Here is a 6,000-nt window from a genome sequence, read left to right on the forward strand (position 1 = left end):
CAGTTCACACATTATCATTGGCATTTGTGATTTCATTGATGCAAGAAGCTCTAAGTAAGAAGTCAGTTGACCGGCAGGAAGCTTTAAGTAAGAAGTCAGTTGACCGGCGGGGGTTATTTTGGTTGTTTTCACTTTGGTCCCAATATTTATTTATGTCTAAAATTTTCTCTAGTATTGTAAAAAATATATATATTTAACATGATCTAAATCATGCTTAATGTGAATCATGTAATTTGACCTGTAAAGGATTTATTTCATTTTATTTTACATGAATGTTTGCCTGAATGTACTATCTGTCCTGGTGCTCATGGGAGCCAGAAGATGGTACTGGTTCCCCTGAAACCAGACAGACATAGTTGTATAGCAAGTTCTTTTAACTGCTGAGCATTCTCTCTAGCCTCCAGTCTTTCTCTCTCCCCCTTCTCTCTCTGTCTCTCTCTGTCTCTTTCTCTCTGTCTCTGTCTCTGTCTCTGTCTCTCTCTCTCTCTCTCTCTCTCTCTCTCAGGTGTATAATATGCTCTCTTAGGTGTATAACTTTCTTTTAGGCATATAACTTTAGGTATATTACTGCACAGCAGATCTTAAGAAATTGTTCATTTTGTTAATCAGGAACTTCAAGTCTACTGATTAGAAACTATCCATCTCTCCTCCTGCCTCTTGGCTCTTAACAGCTACCCATTTACTCTTTGATTCTAGGAACTTGGTGATTTAGATGCCTCACATAAATGAAATTGGGCTGGTTTTCACAATATGTATGTACACCATAATTCATTGATCCATTCATCTGTTCATAGATACTTGAATGGTTCCCACATCTTAACTGCTGTGAGTATAGTGGCCAGAGAGGCCTAACTGAATAGGTGGATCATATGTTTTTATTTTAATTTATTGAGGAACCCCACTGTTTCTCATATAACTGCACAATAATGATATCCTTAGTATGAGTGTACCAGAGTAACAGTCTCCCTACATTCTCACCAACACTTGTGTTTGAGTTGGTAAAAATAGCCATCCCAATGTGAATGAGATAATACAAGTTCTGATTTGCTTTTTCTTGATCAGTGACGTCGAACACCTGTTTTCATTGGTGCCATCTTTAAGGTTGCTATTGCTGTGAGGAAACATTATGACCAAGTTAGGGAGGAAGGTGTTTGTCTGGCTTATACTTCCATATCACTGGTCATCATTGAAAGAAGTCAGGACAGGAACTCAAACTGGGCAGGAACCTGGGGACAGGAACTGATGTAGAGGATATGGAGGGGTGTTGCCTACTGGCTTGCTCATCCTGGCTTATTCAGCCTGCTTTCTTATAGAATTCAGACTACTATCCCAGGAGAAGCACTACCTACCATGGGTGGGCCCATGGGCCCACCCCAATCAATCAATAATTACAAAATTGCCTTGTAGCTGTATCTTTTATGGAGGCATTTTCTCTATTGAGGCTCCCTCCTTTCAGATAACTCTAGTTGACATAAAACTAGCCAGTGCTATTCGTCATTTTTGTGCCTTTTTTTTTGTTGAAATTTGATGTCCCTGGCACATTTTATACCTGGACTATTAAAGCATTATTTTTAAAATTTAAAGCTATTGAATTATAGGAGTTCCTTACATATATATTGGAGATTAACCTTTTATCAGATTATATAAGATTTACAAGTAATTCTCTCTCTCATCCTATGATCTACCTTTTTACTGTTTTCTTTGCTGTGCTGAAGTTTTGTGGCTTGCTATAGTGCTATTTAGTTATTTGTTCTGTAAGACTCTCTAACCCTGTTTTTTTTTTCTTCAAGGAATCCCACCGTCTCATTCTTATGTGTTCAAGTCTTAAATATACTCTAAGTTGATTTTTATATATGGTGAGAGATGATAGAATACATTTAAAAAACCTACAGCAATTTTTCATTCATTTGTGTAGAACCTGAACTGGGATGTGTTTAGGTTAAATGGGAATTTATTTTCATGTAAGCTCAAATAGAAACACTCACACACACATTTGTGTAGTTTCCTACTTTCAAGAATATATGTAAAAGGTTTAATGAAGTGTTGCTAAACACATACATTTAAAGACTTCAATTAAAAGATAATGTACTTCTTATTATATTGTCTTAAGAGACCTCTAAAATGTTCGGTGGGTTCCCTCAAATAGACAAAAAGGCATAAGTTGCATATGAAAGCACACTATCATTTACAAACCACACACACACACACACACACACACACACACACGTTATAAAATGAATTGCTTAAATAGCATTTCTTTAGGGTCTGTAATATGTGCTGTGTCCTCTGTCTGTGCTTTGGTGAGGCTTGCGATAGCTAAAGCATTTGGTGACTAACTGGTCCAGTCTTTCAATAGCTTGAATCATGGAGGAATCTAGGATTAGTAACTTAAATGAGTGAACTGGCACCCAAACATATTTTGCAGGCTAGAGAGCCACATGACTTTACTCTCACAAAAGAGGTTGCTGGCCGCTCAGACAGCTATGCTTCTCCTGAGTGTCCATTTACACTGGGTCCAAAAGCCATATTTGGGAGTGTGGCCAATGGGTTTCAGTGTATTGGTCCTATTCTTTATCTGGGCAATAGGCAGAGCCCGTGACCTTTGATGGAGCAATGTTTCTGGTATAACCTCTAAAATCTTGTCTCTCCAGCATCTTTTCACACGCGTGGCTACTAGCTAGGGAGAAATGGTAATGGGTCCCTGCCTGTGTGTACTTAGTGCAAATACATACTGTTTTCCTTTGATCTTCTTTTTCACTGATAACCTCAAGCTAGCTTGGCTTGCTGTGCTGGCCACCTGCTGTGAGCACAGCGTGCTCTGAGAGGAGGTGGATTGAATGAGAAGAGTGAGCTGTGGGATAGCTGGGTTGTAAAAAGGGAGATCTTGGCTGGGGCTGGGACAAGGAGGTGAGCTGATGGTAGAAAGGCAACTGGAGAAGAGCGCAGAGCTGGGTAGTTCACTGCCAGGCCATCCAGAAGGAGCAACCAGCCGAAGAAAAAAACATGCCATAGAGGCTTTGACCCTTTGTCTATTGGATGTGTTGAGGTTAGTTTGAGGTCCCACCCTGTTGTGGCCCTGTCTGCCCCATCTGGGGCTTAACTCACTAAGAACTTTCTGTCTCAAAGATCCATGGATCTGATCCAGTTGTTTATTTTATTTTATTTTATTTTATTTTATTTTGAAAATATTCTAACACTCTGTGGATAGAGGTTTTTATTTTTTTTAAAATCACTTCCAAGTGTTAAGTAAGTAATATTCCCATATTATTTGAAAATTAAGAGCAACGTGTGAGAAAGCATGGAGGGCTGAGTTATAAGGACCCCCAAGTGGAAGTCATCCTGCCTACATAGTGAGTTCTAAGCCAACCTGGGTACATAGCAAGACCTTTGTTGCAAAAAATCAAAATACCAGGGGAAAAAAAACAAAGATTATGAAAAGTTTCTCTTTCATTCTCTTTCTTGCTTTCTTGAGTTTCCATAGCAACCCCCAAAGGTAACTATTACTGGTTTCTTGTTCAGGTTTTTCAGTGTCTTGAAATACTGTATGCATAAGCAAAGTTGACTATATAATTAAAAATTATAGTAAAGCTACATAAATTGAGCATTTTAAAATGCATTAAGCAGATTGAATATATTATATATAAATATATAATTAAACTATGTATAATATGTTGAAGCAAAATGGTATATTATTGTATGTATAAAATTATACATATAATAACATCTGATTATATATTTAAGAGGCATCTGTATTCCAGTTTCTGTTTGTGTGAAAGATAATACCTTTTCATACTATGTTGCTGTTGTTTTTTTTTTCACAGAACAAAAATACCCTTTGCTTTAGTACAAAGAGTGCTTTCTCATTAATTTTTTATAGGCACGGAGTTCCATTGTACGGATGAATCATTATTTGTTTATTTAGTTCCCATCAATGGCCACGGTGTGTCTTTTTCTTCCTTTTGTTATGACAGAGCTGCAACAAATGATCTTAAACTGTCATCTTCGGGTATTTGCACGTATCTCTGTAGAGCCCATAAATTCCCAGAAGTAGAGTTATGGGATCAAAGGGTCTATGCGTTTGTAATTTTGATAGACATTACCAAATTGTACTCCTCAGGAGCTGAACTAATTTATACTCTCACCAGCAATGTTAGGGGCATGGCTGAGCTCACACAGCCTCACTAACAGAGTGTGTTATTAAACTTTGGGATTTTTGCCAGTACGGTAGGTTAAAAAAGGGTTTCTTAGAGTTTTTATTTGCATATCTCTTATTATAAATGAGGCTAAGCATGCTATTATGTATTTAGTAGGCACTTGTGTTTCATTTCTCGTGAATTGCATGCTTGTGCTCTTTGCCTATTTTACCACTGGGTCTCTGTCTTTAAAAAAAAAAATTCAGCAGCTGGTGAGATGGCTCAGTGGTTAAGAACACTTGTTCTCATAGGGGACCTAAATCCCATTTATACATCATGCCAGGCAGCTCATAACTTCCCTGTAACTCGAGCTCCAGGCAACCTGAGACCCTCTTCTGGCTCCAAAGGGCACCTGCCTTTACATGGCATATACACAGACCCTTCCCCCTTACCCCAAGTCAAACTACAATTTAAAAAGTAGTAAACAAAACTCAGTGTAGGCCCTTGCTTCCCTACAGTGACCAATGTGTTCCCGTTTCTGTCTGTTAGAGGGTGTGTCCAAAGTCCAGAGTTTCTACTCTTCCACTGAGGTTCTTTTGTTTATGTCACTGGCAAGTCTCTTCGTCTTTGTTCTTTAAACAAATAGAACCAAAACGTCCATGTCTCATGTCACTTACAAGCAACAACTTCTCCTGTAAGTACTTGGAGATGTTAGTTGAAATCATCCCATCTTTTGAGATTCCCCACAACCTGTCTCATTGAGATTCTTCATTTGCACTTAAAACCGCTGTTGGGTCTGACAGAGGTCTCAATTTATGTTCACAATGATATTTTGTCTGGAACTGTGGAATCATTTTTAAGTGGCTGCTGGAGACACCACTCTGAGTAAGCAGGCTTCCCTTCTGGTATGGGAGACAGCTAATAAGCATAGCAGGGAATTCCTAAATGATAGAGTGTCAGGTGAGGTGATTATCTGAGCGAGTTGAGATGGCATGTGAGGGAGTCTTTTCTCAGAGGAAGCCATGAATGTAAATAACAAGCCAAGAAAAGGGAGAAAAAAAAACCAACATGCTCCAGGCAGAGGCCCCCAAGGTAGCAGAGAGCAGTGGGCAGAGCTGGAAGAACCTTTGTTCTGAAGGGTGACCATGCAGTGGAGAAACAGGCAGAATGTGGCGCTGACTAGGCCTGGCAGGGTTACACGGTGGCTCTGAAGCTGAGTGACAGTTATTGGAGTTACCATTCTTGTCAGTTTGTGTGCTTTTGTTATCTCCTTAGTCTCATCTTAGAGCGCTGATAGGCGTCAAAGCTCATATGTTGTTCAAAGTTATAATAAAGTCTTCAGAGTCTCATTTCCTGTTCAGATAGGAGCGGCCAAAGTATAGGCTTCCCTCTTTCACAGCCACCACTGGGGACCACAAGGCTATCAGCGCATCGAGACAGTGGAGCTGGGGGGTGAGCCGAGAGGATCTGCCTCCTTTGATATTAATTCACCTGTAATGGGTATACAAATGGGGAGGAAAAGCCTGAAAAAAAGTATCGAAGCAGCTGCTCAATAGTCAGAAATAATGGTTTCCTCTCGCAGCGCTGCTCCTGACAGGGCAAGCCTCCCAGGCTCCATCTCGGCCTACCTGCTCCTGAGGCTCAGTAAAATGGCTGTCAATCTACTTTAAGCGAGGACAATTGAGGATGGTTTTTCAGTGTTATTGCTGGCTTAGTTATGTCAAGCGATTTCTTCGAGAGTAATAATAGGTGCTGTCTTCAGAAATAGTTTAGTCACAAACGCCTGGTTCTTAAAGTTGATTCGCTTCTCACCCAGCCCTTTCCTTTACTCTCCTCTCCTAGCCCTGGAATCTGCTTTCTTCAAAAA

General features: G+C 39.7%; 1 protein-coding gene across 3 annotated transcripts in view; it reads left to right on the forward strand.

The window, feature by feature from the left end:
• The window catches only part of Lrmda (leucine rich melanocyte differentiation associated), a 1,019,879-nt gene that overhangs the window by 128,119 nt on the left and 885,760 nt on the right, over positions 1 to 6,000 (forward strand). The window lies entirely within an intron of this gene.

The sequence above is a fragment of the Mastomys coucha genome, unplaced genomic scaffold (genome assembly GCF_008632895.1).
Source record: "Mastomys coucha isolate ucsf_1 unplaced genomic scaffold, UCSF_Mcou_1 pScaffold9, whole genome shotgun sequence".
NCBI classification, from domain to species: Eukaryota; Metazoa; Chordata; class Mammalia; order Rodentia; family Muridae; genus Mastomys; species Mastomys coucha.